Source organism: Melitaea cinxia, chromosome 14, assembly GCF_905220565.1.
Source record: "Melitaea cinxia chromosome 14, ilMelCinx1.1, whole genome shotgun sequence".
NCBI lineage: Eukaryota > Metazoa > Arthropoda > Insecta > Lepidoptera > Nymphalidae > Melitaea > Melitaea cinxia.
Genome location: NC_059407.1, coordinates 12,236,123 through 12,251,900, shown reverse-complemented (window position 1 = coordinate 12,251,900; position 15,778 = coordinate 12,236,123). Strand labels below are relative to the sequence as shown.

Here is a 15,778-nt window from a genome sequence, read left to right as displayed (position 1 = left end):
TAATTAATAATTTAATAATATAGGTATGCAAAGAAAAACAATTTTTGATTATGATTATGCTTGACCACAAGTATATTTATTATGTATTTATTTATTACATATTATTTATTTTATAGCAAGCGCACAGTTTACATAGATAATAACACATAATAATAACTTTATATAGTGTTTTGCCATTAGTGAAACTTCTATTTCCTCCCCGATATTGTTAATGAGAAATCGCATTGACTAGATTTTGCAAACAAAAATTGTAAATCAATATATATTTGTATATACTTACTGTGTACAAATTAATAATTTGTACATAATTTATAACTAGTACAATTGATAAATAATAATCATATGATGGTTTTATTGGTACCAAGGTTCATATCAAACAATTTCGGTGCAGCCAATTTATCAATAATTGTGCTAAATTCCAATGCTTTATGTTTTGTATGCCGGATTTTATAATTAACTGTCATGTAGATGAACTTTGATACTTTAATAGGTAGGCACTTTCACAAAATACGTAATTTATAATAGTAAAAACAAAATAAAATTAAAAGTCACAAGTACTCGTTATAGACATAGGCATCATCTCATCTTTATCCAGTTTTCAACTTCAAAAAAAAGCAATTGTAAATTACTACAACTCACTTACTACAATTGTAACTTACAACAATTGTAATTATAATTGTAATTTTGTTGTTAATTTATAGAATAATCTTTATTAAAAATTAATAAATTTAACTGTTAGATTAGCAAATTATACCTTTAATGGTATTGTTGAAAACATAATTATATTATTGTGTTGTATTTCCTTATGTAATTTCAATTTCAAATACAATAAAGTGTTAAATAATAAATAATAATTGTCAGTGACATCCAGTCACATAAGAATTTTCAAATTATTTAAATGAAAAATTTGATTGCATGGAAAGAAGGTAACATTGCAGAATTCTATGCAACTATCACAATGATCAACGAAGCATGTATTAGTATTCTGTGCGAGGCAATAATAGCTGTTTCCGTTAAATGTCTTAGTTTTCTAAATGTTAGTGTTATTGATTCTTGCACCATTTTAATATTATTTTTGTACTCTAACAAATTAATGGTCTAATGTAATTGAACATAAATTAAATTGTTTTTATTTGTTACTAGATAAGTATACTAAAATAAGTGAAATAAATATTATGGTATAAAGTTTTATAACTTTACCATGTACTGTAGCAGTACTGATTCTGTTAACAAAAGTATGTAGCCTTCGTTGCCGTCTAGGGTAATTAATTTTTTGTTTTGTAAAATTAACTACATGAGACAGTTGTTCTAATTTCTCATTTCTGTGCTAAATATTTTGCTAAAAACACATTAATTAATTGATTCTATAAATACACCTTACCCTTTACAAAAATGTAAGCCCACATAATGTCCACATTTGAGAACATAACGAAAATCTTGATTCTTGCGAAATGTGCTATTGTTTGTTTTATTTTCTTATTATTTTACATCCAAGTTAATTATAAAAAAAATCGGCAGGTACTTTTCGCAAAAAATAAAAAATAAAAAATCAGTTCTGAAAGGGTTAATAGATTTTTTTAGCACGTCATTATTTATTTTTATTTATTTACACTTTCGCACACCAATTACAAGGTTTTAACAGCATTACAAATGATATATAAAAATATATTTGCATCAGTTGCAACAGGCGGCTTTATCGCTAATACAGCGATCTCTTCTAGGCAACCTTTGGGCAGAGGACTAAATAAGAACTTCGGGATGGGGCGCAAAAATGTCATTATTGTTTTAGATTGTTCTATATTAAGGAATGCAATTTACATTTACTTCACTCTATGTATTGAGAGAGATCTATGCTTACTGTTCATCATTTGCAAACCGAATAGTTTTCGTACCAGAGAAACTTATTTTAATTTAATCTCTTGTCGTAATTTTCGTATTATCTTGATGAGATTTTCAAAGAGAAAATAATAATATTAAAACACTTAAGTAGATAAAACCTTTCCAACTCTAGTTTTATTTGTTAACCAACTTTAAAGAAATAAAATTAAAAAGAAATCATTTTATCTTAATGGAGTTCCATTATGATAAAACATCTAGCTCTGCGTGTCCACAAAAAGATTTGTTAAAAATATTTGCATGCTAACAATTCTTTAATTTTTTTCTTGTACTGTCTACGATTGTAAAATTATTCAAATTCATTAACGAGGACGAACTGATTTCCGACTACGTCACCTTCATAATACCTACAAAACAAAAAAAAAAATTTTAAACTTTTTTCTTGTTCTCTTATACAAGACGTAATTTTTTTTTCCCCTCTTTATATTACATAATTATTTCCTAAAATCCGTTGAGTTAGCCTATCATTGTAATGCATTATGATAAATAATTATATTGTTACTATTTTAAAAAATGTAACATTGTAACAATGCGTTGATTTCCTATACAATAATAATAATTTAAAAAAAAAAAAAACAAAATAGAGGACTTCTTTGGTTGGTGTTGGGAAATTCAGTGTAGCACAGTGACCGTGACACTTGCAATAGTACCGAAATATTAAATAATTCAAAATTATTAACAACAAACGTGAGAAAAAGTTGGATTTTGAAGTTGCTAAGCATTATAATATTTTAATTACAATTAAGTTACAAAATTTCATCAAGCTTTGAAGTCTTTCTTTACTAACTAACGTAAAAACTAAAAACTAACGTAAAATATTTTTTTATGCTGCCGTAATCAGAGAATTAAAAAAAAAAATTGAAAGGTCCATTGAATCAAATTAGTAAGAATAAACGATTTAAATAATTTAACAGATTTACAATATGTTAGATTCCTCTCTGTCGTGTACAAGATTTTATTTGATACATATTTTAACGGTATTTCATTTAAAAATGGGTTAAGGTATAATGTGCGGCTAATTCGTAATTTTTAAATTACACGATATTATATCTCTTACGTACTCGTCTCTACGTCATCGTCTGAAATTCAATAAAGACTTGTGGTATATTTTGTAACGTACATTTTTAATTTTAGTTTTTTTTTCTTCATTTATTCGGGTATCAAATAGCGATTAAAGTTCGTAGGGAAGCCCCAAGATTATTTAAAAATTCTTTCCATAAGGTCAATTGCTGATGGAAATTCTGTTTGAAGATATCTTATTTCATGTATTTATATTACGAGATTTATACGTTATTACGTTAATTTAAAATATAATAAATGATCTACGTAAGCAAAGATGTGGGTGAAAAACAGTTGGTGTTTGTAGGGGGTGGTTTCTAAATATACCTACTAAATTTAATAACATGTTTTAATATATTTTTCAGTATTTACATAATAGGATTCTGTAAATAAGTGTCTAAAAATTTAATAGCAATCAGTCTAAATAAGGCATTTGTTTTCTTTTTATTCTTTCATTTATTTACATATATTTTTTTATTTACTACAAAGAAGGCTTGTAGTAAAAAAGTGTACAAATCGTAAGGTACAAGCGGCGCTCTTATGTTTATTTAATACTGCTATTTCTAAGCAAAAACGATACAAGTAACATATGCAAATGACCATCTTAAATTATTTTTATAAATATACAAAATAAATTATTTCTACTAATAATATACATGCAAAAGTTTGTGAGGATAGATTAATGTATAGGTACGTTTGTTACTTATTCACGTAAATGAACTGATTGTAATTAAACTTGTTACGTACACGTAGATAAGTATATATCCCGAATAACATACATGTATAGGTTACTTTAGTAGGACTAAGGGATAACACAGATCCACTACCACCTTGGAACTTACAAAGTCGACCGATGGCGGGATAACCATCCAACTGCTGGCTTTGCAATACACAGGCCGAAGACGGGCAGCAGCGTCTTCGGCGCGACAAAGCCAGCTCTGCGGTCACCATTCCGCCTGCCCAGCGTGGTGACTATGGGCAGAACAGACGAGGTCAACTTGTGCAGGCCTATGTCCAGCAGTGGACTGTGATAGGCTGAAATGATAAAACATTCTCACGGGATTAGATATTACGACGGTGAAACCGTAACGTGCAGCTAGTCTTATGTATGTAAAGTTTATGAGGATGGACATTAGGATCTTTGTTACTCTTTTACACAACAACCATTGATTAAAATGAGACATGGTATGTAGATAGGATTTGGTAGGAGTTCGAAAAAAAAAAAAAAAACAAATTTCCATGAGATCGGAAATTTATGCAGGTAAAATCGCAAGACGCAGCTATTATTATTTTTAAAATATTTGAGTTTGCTAGCAAATGAAAATAAAACCGACTTCAATTACATCGACAAGTAACACAACATAGGTAGACGAATAAAGTTATAAACACACTAATAGTCGCCACTACGATTTTCGAAGGTTCCTCTCGATTTATTTGGGATGCCACCATCAGATCCTGGTTTCCTTATCGTGGAACCACTTCTATATCTTCTTTCCAACAAAAAAAGAATCATCAAAATCGATTCATAAACGACGAAGTTATCCGCGAACACATAAAAAAAATACGATCGATTTGCGTAACCTCCTCCTTTTTTGAAGGCGGTTAATAATGTACTACTTTTAAATATTACTCCTTAATGATAATGATAATGACACATAACGAACAGTTATGTTAAAGAGAATAGTCGTTTATATATGATTGTATAGTTTCTTTACCTACAGTAATTCTCGCGACTATGTCGGGAAAAGTATATTGTTTGACTGTAATTGTCTTACGAAAGTAGGGTACAAGGTCGCGATTTATATTGCTACCGTGGAGACGGAAGCCGGAGACAGGTAAACGAGCGGTTGATATCGTTTACAAGCTTACCGTCTGAAGTGAATTATTTCTGTCTGACTTCCACGAGTATTGTCTACATAAAAAAAAATTTGAAATGTTTTCGTTTTGAATTTATATAGGACTAATATGATATCCGATTTGTTATATATATATTTAACGAGTAAGTCTCTAGATTTTAGTTCGATGTGAAAATTTTAATTTGTATTATAAAAAGTCTGCTTATTAAGGAAGGTGTAGGCTATAAAAGTTGATGCTACGATTCATTACTAACGATTAAAAATACAATAAAAAGAAGTTTAAAAACACCAGGTCTAGGCCTAGGAAATGCAAATTCAAGTTTATATTTTATAAAGTAAAAAGCGATGAAATAGATGATGGATGGCTCTACTAAGAATATTTATAGTATGCATAACATAAGTTAGCGCTGAGTGAACTTAAAACCAAAATAAAACTTTATTTCATTTATAACTCTTCTTCATCACAATAAATCGACTATAATTTACTTTAGTGTTGATAAAAATATGACGTAATATTTTATTATTGAGAAAACATTTAACAAGAATTTCGTAGAGCCTAATTCAGGCCCGCCAACTTATAATGTGCGTATTATATTATTTAGAATTTTGTTATTTGTAGGTATAGAAAATAATACCAAGTAAGTCATATCCTAGATATTTATTGATGTGATATGTCGCTTATGATTTATGAAATGTACCTTCTCGTCATACAAAATATTGTCATAAAAATAACTTCTCTATAAACAGTATATATGCAATAGCGGTGATTTTAAATTTTGTTGTGTTATTTGCAAAAACAACGAAATACATTATACTCTTATCAACATCATATAATTTCTGCGATATCAATATATGTAATTATAAGTCATATAAAACAGCGATATTAACTGACGCGAAATCAATACATATTCAATAAGATTATCTTGTTTAAATATATGAAACATTGTATTAAAACTAGTCGTTTAGATAAAATTTGCATATTTTTAAAAGTCAAGAAGCTAATAAAACAAGGGAAACTCGTTTGATACTATAATCGATTGGTTTTAATGTTTTATGGAACGGACTAGATGGAATGGAAGCGTTCTGCACACTTTCACCACGTTTGATTAACCATAAAGTGACCATTGCACAAAAATAGTTTCTTATAAAAAAATCATTTTTCTGGTATTCGAGGACCACTCATTACATAACTGAATTTGAAGGAAACCATATGAAAAGTTAGGCTTAATTATAATTAGGTAAAAGAATCTTTCATTTTCATGTCATTTTTGATATTATATCTATAGCTTTTTAGGTGTAGGTTTTTCATATCGTTGAGGTTTGTAGCTGGCTTGATTGTATTTATTTATTTGAGGAACATTGTACTACATAATTTCTAATCAATATTTTCTCTTGGGAAACCTTTGAAACCATTTTTTCTTTTATTCTATTTTCACGACTATAAAAACGTAATTGAACGTAGCTTAAAGAAATTCTAGTAATTTCATTAAGGAAAAGTACAAGGAAAAGAGTTTCTTAATCAACGAATGCATCTGCTTCTCGATTTTCTTTCAAGTTAAAGGTGTCCAGAACAGAACCGGCTTCCGAATGACGTGTTCTGAGCGCAACTAATGGGCCGCGTCGTGCCAGTAACGTTCTTATCGTCGCGCCAACAGGTGCGCTCTTGGTACTCTTGTGTCTTTCGGTTACTCTGGTACATTTCGCGACTACCCAAACAAGGACAGTGTTGTGTTTTGTGTATGGTAATTAATGTCGACCTGGAAATCGAATATTCTGGGAATATAAGCAGAAACACCCATAAAAGGTAATCTGCGACGCCCTTAAAAATTTTTTTTTTTTTCAATATAATTTATAAAACACGCTACGGGTGCAATTTATTGATATAATCGTAGCCGTTAATTTTACTGGTCGCGCATTCAATTATCGATAAATTTACATCTATCTGTTAAATTAAGAGAAAGTTGCACGGCTAACTTAATCGAATGAAACAAGATATTTTGTCCTTTTTGTATGACTTTCTTTTTATTAATTTTTTTTGTAATGAAATAAAAAATAAAAGTACAATAATTATATAAGAATTAGAGTATGATAATTGTATTGAACCGTTATTTTAATCTAGACATGACCTTAACGGTCATGAATATTAAATATGGTTTATACGGACATGTCTCGCACTTAAATAGCCCGTGTCGATGAACTTGGTAGTTGTTATAAGCTCTGTTATATATTTATTATTGTTTTGTCATTAAAATGACAGCGATGTAATTATCTTGTTTATTGTTTAAAGAACTTCGTAAAATAGATGAACACCGCACATGCGACTCTACCATAATTTGTTTGGACACTGATGCGTTATTTCAATTTGAATTAGGTAAATACGTGTATTCATCTCCTGAACAAATAGTATGATAAATTAGTTACATTTGTTGAATTTCAAAACATTGAAATAAAGCTTCAGCGAGATATATTATAAAAGGATTAATTAAAATGTTGCTAAAATGGAAATGAAAATAGCAGCACTAATTAAGTTTAATATACACGAATTAGGACCTCCTCTATTTGACCGTGTGACCTATATAAACAATTAGTGTTTATATTTAATATTCGTTACAAAATGAGATGGCATCAATGTGTCAGCCACTCAACGAAAGTATACCAAACACAAAAAGGATAGAAGTCATTATACGTCATTGCAAATCATATGAATATATTTTTTATAAATTATATTAGCTCTCCGCTAGCGGTTACGCCCACGTCGATTAAAGTATTTTAGCTGTTACTATTCTCCCATTACAATATAATCTAGGTATAACTAGATCTATATATAGATGAGTCATTGTAAGCGATAACGTAGCTTATAAACTAACGTAACTTATAAAAGATTTTTCAGATTCGGTCCAGTAGTTTTTAAGATTATCCGTAACAAGCTCAATAAAATAAAATCAAATCTTTAATACTAAGTATAGGTAGATTGAAATGGAACTAGGCACTTTTCAGTCGGAAATGACAACTATAGTAGGTACATTGTGAATTTACTTATAAGTGACTTTGTTGTGACTTTGTTGTCACTTAGTTCTCTTGGCTATTTTTACCACAATTTCACCCTAATTTTTCATAATTCCGTCTATCTACTTATACTACGTAATATTATAAAGAGGAAAGATTTGATTGTTCGTTTGCACTGAATAGGCTCCGAAATTACTGAACCGATTTGAAAAATTCTTTCATTTGGGAAGCTACATTTTCCGCAGATGACACAGGCTACATTATATTTTTAAAAAATTTGGGAAAAAAGTAATTTGATTTTTTTTTTGTTAAATACCTGTGCGAAGCCGGGGCGGGACGCTAGTATAACGTATTTGTACGTGATTTCTAAATAATAAAATAAAAAGTATACGTATTTCCTATGAAACGAAGTCCACACTTTAAAATTTTCTGTTAAGTAATTTGTAAGGCTTCGAACCTTGTAATAATAAATTATACGCCATATAAAATTACGTACATAAATGTTTTTCCATTCTTGTAAAATCTCCGCGGTCGTCCGATCTATATTTAACGTTGAATCATTCGCTTTGTCGTTATAAATCTCAAAAGAAGTGTGTTCTATGACATTCGTATCAGCATCGTCAGTTATTGCCGCCTCACATGATAACAGATAAAATAAATATATCTAGAACTATGTATAATAATAAACATTATGACAAAACAACTCAAAGTATTTTCGTACATTTGTATGAATTGAACTGTAAGTTAAAAAAAAAATGGTGGGAGAATTCGGTGAATCTTTTTTTTCGAAAAATAGATCGCTTTAAAAGCTTCAATTCTTGTCACTTTATTGTTGAATACAGCCACGTAGTAGATCAATCTAATGTTCAATGTACTTTAAAGTATAAAATGCTTTTATAAAGAGAAAATTGCAAAAGCAAGTCCATAAAATCTGTTCTGATTTTACTTTTATTTATGCTCTATACTGTATACTCTTATATACGACGCAGTGCGCTGTTACGCTAGTGTGTATGTAGTATGTACCCACAAAATACTTTTTTTAGTTATACAAAAAACGTATGCACTATATATCTACACGCTAACTGCTATACGCCCATATATACTATACGTACATCTGTATCAAAAAAAAAAAAAAAAATAGAAATTTTATGATATAATTAAAAGAAATCAGATTAATACTAACCACTCAATTTTTACAATTTTTTTCTTGTGGTGAACACTCTAAATGTGTTATTACTCTTTGAAGTACTTTGCTCGAGTAATTATTTGAAAATCTTGTTTGTTTATTAGCTTTCAATAATCATTTGTGAGTAACACTTTAATAAAACAAAACGTTTAATAAAAACCTATCTTTATATACTCTTTATGATAATGAGACAGCGTCTCGAAGGATGAGAGCTTGTTAAATTATGTATTGGTTCGATGTTGCACAGAGCGACGAACAATGCAGCGTAAAAATCATACCTTGCAATTCACCGTAACTTTAATGGACTGCAGATATGAAAAGAACTTTTCGAGGCTTTCTGAAAGAATATGATAATAATTCTTAAATGTAAAATAAGTACGTACCGTTAAATGGCAAAATTTCAACATATTAAAAGAATCATAAGTAAATAAAATGTAAATAAAATACATTGTTTTGTTATTAATGAATAATAAACAACATAATGATGTTGTTTAACAGCAATGTGAAATTAAGCTTCAATCCTCTTAAACATAAAAGATCCGGGCCCATTGTATAAACGTGGGATGTTTAAACGTTATTTCATCTTAAATAATATTCGTCATATTTTTATTTAAGACGATATAATAGGATATTTTAACATAAGAATTATTCGCGCATTCTCACGAGCTTACATTGGTATTTTATTAATGTTGACAAATAAAACATTGAATTCTATTTATAATAATTGTATTTGCTCGCAAACGAAAAAAAAAAAACCGACGTCAATTACACCCACAAGTAATACAACGTAGGTAGACGAAAAAATAGTCAAGTAGATACGCGTTATCAAAGATTACTCAAAAAGTTGTTATCAGATCTCGATGAAATTAATTTGTGACCACATGATAAACATCACTTTTTGATTAGGTAAATTAAATACGTCAAAATCGGTACACCCAGTAAAAAAAATATGCGGTATAATACAACGTAGGTCGACGAAAAAAGCGTCAAGTAAAAACGCATTATTTGATATAACTCGAAAAGTAGTTTTTAGATCTCAAATAAATTTAAATGGGACCAAATGACATCCACCGCCTTTCGATCAAAAGAAAATTTGTCGAAATCGCTCCATCCAGTCAAAAGTTCTAAAGTTAACATACATAAAATAAAAATAAAAAAGTCGAATTGAGAACCTCCTCCTTTTTTGGAAGTCGGTTAATAAAATTAAAATATATGTCCGCATTTCGTATAATCAATACTTATTATTCCTGTAAATATTTTGCCGTTATTATATTATTATTATTGTAATATATAAAATTCTCGTGTCACAATGTTAGTAACAATACTCCTCCGAAACGGCTGGACAGATTTTTTATGAAATTTTGTGTCCATATCGGATAGGTCTGAGAATCGACCAACATCTATTTTTCATACCCCTAAGTTACAAGGGGGGTGGGGGGTTAAGGGGGTTAATAAAATATATGGGAAAAAAACGTTTGCGGGGTCAGCTAGTTGTATTATAATATTCTTGTCGGTGGTCTCAACGCATAGAGCGTTTTATTCTTCTTTAGAAGGTAACTACAAAAATTACAATTTATTATGTGTACTGAAACATAACGAATATACCTAAATAAATATAATTGTATATTGGTGCTGTATTTTATAATTTAACATGTATACACATGTCGTTCGAATGTCGTTAATTAATATTTTGGTAAATGCTAATAGTATAATGTACAGTTATACCAAACCTGACCTACTTCAATAAAAAATACTCGCAGTTGCGGATTTAAAGTGGTCCAATTTTTGAACACCTCGAAAACGAAGTCGCTTGGTTGGGCTTTTATCTTTTTCCTTTTGTGACCTGGTTTTATTTCGTGATTCAATTATTCTTGCCTAACTTGATCAATATGATCATTTATTTATATTTTTTATTAATAGTATAGAAAGTATTTAATTCGACGACGCATTATTTTTTTTCTTCTTTCTTCTTTAGGCTTTATAGTATTTCTTCAGTACAATCGGTTTGACTAAAGTGTATTTATATAAAGCCTTATTTTGCATTTGGCAAAGGCTAAAGTAGTATTTTTTACAAAATATACAAGACGCTTTCAGTTCCAGATATTCAGTATGTATGTGATTTTGTCTGCTAAATTGTTTTGACGAAAACTCCACACTAATTGTGATAAAACTGTATATAGAAAATTGCTATTTAGCAACGAAAGTTATAAAAACGTGTATAAAAACCCGTTATTTTTGACTATAAAAATAATATTCAATGAGTTTGTGCTACCGTTATATCATCACTACATAGTATAAAACAAAGTCGCTTTCTCTGTCCCTATGTATGCTTAAATCTTTCAAACTACGCAACGGATTTTTTGATGCGTTTTTTTCTAATAGATAGAGTGATTGAAGAGGAAGGTTTATATGTATAATACATGCGTAATATAATAGAGGAACACTGATAGTTTTTGCAACCGTGCGAAGCCGGGGCGGGTCGCTAGTTATACGTATAAAATAGATAGTGAAACTCGATGAATTAGTGGTTTACCTCGCTGGGACGCGGAGGTTAAACAATTGATTTGATATCCGTTTCAAATTTTACCTTTCAATTTTGACCATCAAATTCTTGCTTATTTCAATCATTATCGTACTAATACGAGTAGCGTAGAGAAACTATTTGTTTGTAAACGATAAACTGACGCTATTGTTCTGATTGTATTACTTCTTCCGCTATTAAAAAAGTACGGTATCCAGGACTAATATAGGCTATATCCTCCAACATAAGGAAAAAGGCCTATGTCCGGCAGTGGAATATTACAGTCTGAAGCGAATTTAGGCTATAAAATAAATCATAGTAGCAAAAATAGATCCTCAACGCGAAAGATTTTGCGCGGAACAGTAACTTTAAATGAATATTTTTAAGTTACCACATAAATACTTAATTGAAGTTTTTTTATAACATAGTATGAATACAATCTTTAAAATGTTTTGCTTCGGAATGTTGTAAAGATTTAAATTCCTTTTGCCTATTTCTATTTAACTTACATCTAGGCTACCTCTTACTTGTTATTACTGTAGTTTTAATGGATGCAACGTTGAGTTAGTTAAGACATGCAGAAATTGATTTATTTGAATGTATATATTTATACGTCCATTAGTTCAAGATAAAACCGTTTGACGGGCATTTCTAATCAACTTAATAGCTTCCTAGAGCCGGAGAAATACTGAGCTCTGAATCATATGTTCGTCGATGACTTTAGCTATTTGTTACAATTTTTTTTTTGCATGTAGCTCGAACGATTCCAATGACATTTAAAATTCTTCACAAAGTTAATTTGTGTTTCCTGGAAACTTTATTCGTAAAATAATCATGTTTCTTAATATAGTTCTGTCTGATCTCTGACTTTATATGTATAAAATATTATTTATATCGCCTTACGTAAATCGAACAAAGAAAGTATTATGGTGTTTTTTTTTTAAAACAAGTTTCTGCTTTGAGGAAAGTCTTCCAAACCAGACGTCGACTGCTCGTCGTATTTTTATTTATGAGATGTGTTAATATTGACATACGGTATTATCGTACTCATATCATATGTGACAGCGATGTTAAGTTTGCAAGTAAAAAGATAAACTTCCAGGAATCGTGTAAACACGCTCACGTAAACACTTGACTTAAAATATAAACCAAAAATTACATATGCAGTTAGCAGTTATTATATGAAACTGCTAACTAGTTTGAATAACTAATTATTGTGTAATCAGATGTTATTTTTATGAAAGATCGCTTGAATGTTATATGCGGTACCTAACAGATAAACGCATAATATCGCTTCAGTAAATGCACCGCCATTTGATATACGCTAAATAACCTCGTCTTTAACATAGCTTTCGCATTCAATTTATAATAGTCACGTGAGAATTTATCTTTATCCGTTCATTTTTTAAATCTTGATATTTTAGTATTTACGAAGACACTTGTATGTAAATGCCTGGACAAAATTGAGAAAATTTTTCGTATGCAGCGAAAAATGTCTCATGTGAATAGCCATAATGATCTTTGGCTGTTTTTTTTTTTGTATTCTACGTTGTACGTTGTCGTTAACGTCTCGAAGTGTCACTAGAGTCTCATCTAGAAAATGCCCTCGATTTCTTATCGCGAATACTCGAGACCTCGTGCAGAGATCGTTTTCGGTTTGATCTGAATTTATTTTTGTTTCGCTCCCGGAGCGGGATATGACGTGAATAATGATTTATACATTGAACTCTGCGAATAAGTGTTATATAACGAATATCAATCGATTTATTATTGTCTCTGAGTTATCTGTACTCAGATTGAAGGTACATTACAACTTTATTGAATCAAGTTATGAATGTTCTAGAATATTTTTTTATTACTTTTTGCTCATCGAAATTAGCCAAAGATGTGAGCTATTGGTTTTCAATTATATATGTAAGCATATTGGCACGAAAGACAATTCTAAATATCTTTCACATCACCGTTTCTCTGCCTATCGATTAGATGAGATAGTCTTATTTGTTTCAAAATGATTGATGTGTTTATATCGCCTGAAATATAATATATTTAACTCATGCCTATTGTTCGTATGTATTATGAGATTATTCATAATGGTTGCTTAATATACTTTTAGGATTATTAATGAAATATCTTACTCTTGGCATATACTACGGCATAACTCTTCTTCTTATAGGCGGATAAGTATTTTATTCGTTTTGTACATTAATGTACAAAATGCTTTAGTATTATACAGCTACGTTAAGAAGACACTAAACGTTTCAACAGAATATCGAGTAAAAAAAGCAATAATTACGAAATCTATGATCTTCTTTGAGATACAAATTAATAGTACTAAAAGAATATAAAGACGTTTTAAAGTCTAGGATAGTATTGATTTGACTAACATAGATTGATTGACTAACATATACTTGAAGCAATACTTCGAAATATTGGTACCGTATTCCATAGACATTGAACTATATAGTAATTTGATAAAGCAAGTTATTGGGCTATCTGAGAGCGCTCTAGTTTTTTCGTGAGAATGATAACACATAGATACCTAATCATAAGCAGTCTCATCTTAATGTTAACATACACATTTCAAAAGCATTGAACATGACTGAAATTGTTCGGTGAATAAGGCATACGTTCATATGATGGATATTTCGTAAATATGATAAAATATTGCTTTTCCGCTACGTCAAATCGTGATTTATAACCTCATACTTACTAGACCCGGCAAAAGCAGATTTATTGACAGAAACAAGTTATGTAATATACGAACAGAAAACGAGAATAAATTAGACGGAATCAACATACATGTACCTATGTATTTACAATATCTGTGACAGAATTACACATCCGGTATTGAGATGATGACTTTATCAGTATAAAATGAAAGATATTATTTCTCAAACGGTTATCGTGACACCGTGTTTAATCTCAACAACTTTTATTTTCTGCGCTATTAATCTTGCAAAATTGTATTCGTGCTGAGTGCTAGTCATCGCGCGGACCCGTTGTTCACTTATGCTTAAAGGACTAATTATTATGTATCGTTAAATATCTAATATATTTTTTTATTTACTTTTCGTAACTATTAATACTTTCTTTACGTTTATGTTTATTCCATAAAATAAGAAATTTAACGAGGCGTTGACGATTAATTTCTATTTTTACGCACGAATATTTCGAACGGAATTATTTGCACCGTTAAAAGTATTATTGCAACTTGACCTTAAAATGTTAAAATGATAAGGATTTTTTTTATATTTAAAAAAATTAAATAGACAGTAAATATTTGAAATGTGTTTTGGCAATTTTCCTTTTTCCGCATAAAACTTTGAAAAAAATATATATTATTATTACAAATTTTGTTAGTGATTTCTTGATATGAGATTTGTTTCTATAGCTAAATAGGTGTAAGAAATTTCTAACGAAAATTTTGTATATGCGAGCTCTAATTTAAAATGTGTGTACAAAGCGCTTTATTTTATGTTTACTCGTCAGAATATTTTCAAATAAATTTATTATGATAATGTGAAGTGGCTTGTAGCAACTTTGTTGCTTTTGAAATTTTCTTACTGTTTCTTCTCGTGTTGATTTGTAATGATAAAATAGTTTCTATGAATTATTGGTTTTTAAAAATGCGCGCTATAATTAGCATTTTAGGCTTTATAATATCACTAGTTGTGTTCCGCGGTTTCACACGCGTTAATTTGAAGAAAAAATAGCCTTATAGCCTTCCTTGGTAAATTGGACTATTCAACACAAAAATAATGTTTTCGTTTCGAACCAGTTCCTGAAATTAGCGCATTTAAACAAAAAACTTCTTCTTCTTCAGCTTTATACTATTAGTACAGGTAGTAATGTTAGATGTAACTTCAAAAATAAGTAGGATACTCGTAATCCGGGCATAACACTCGTTTGTAAAAACAATGTAAGTCATCGATGCGCGCAGACATAATCATTGCGTCTTAGGCCATTGTCATATTAGCGTTTTTCAAATGTACTCTCGTAATACCATATAAACGGCAGTGCTTAACCAGTGTCAACGTTGCGCGCGCTTATTTATGGTAGACACAACTTCTCCCATTTAAATATCCTGCTCAAAATCTCGAGCAACCAGACTGGAGACTTACCTTAACCTTACATAAGATCTCAGCCAGTTCAGTCTCAGTTCGGCAGTCCACTGCTGGACCTAGCGCTCCCCAAGTTCGTCACAGACATCCCGCTTTTCCGCAATTTCCATCCATCCTACACCGGCAATCTTTA

General features: G+C 30.1%; 1 protein-coding gene across 1 annotated transcript in view; it reads left to right on the top strand.

Annotated features, from left to right (window-relative positions):
* Window positions 1-6,444: 6,444 nt before the first annotated feature.
* Window positions 6,445-15,778, top strand: part of LOC123659415 — a 118,321-nt gene continuing 108,987 nt past the window's right edge. The window contains 1 exon segment of the mRNA XM_045594631.1: window positions 6,445-6,615. The gene's annotated coding sequence lies outside the window, so the exon portion shown is untranslated.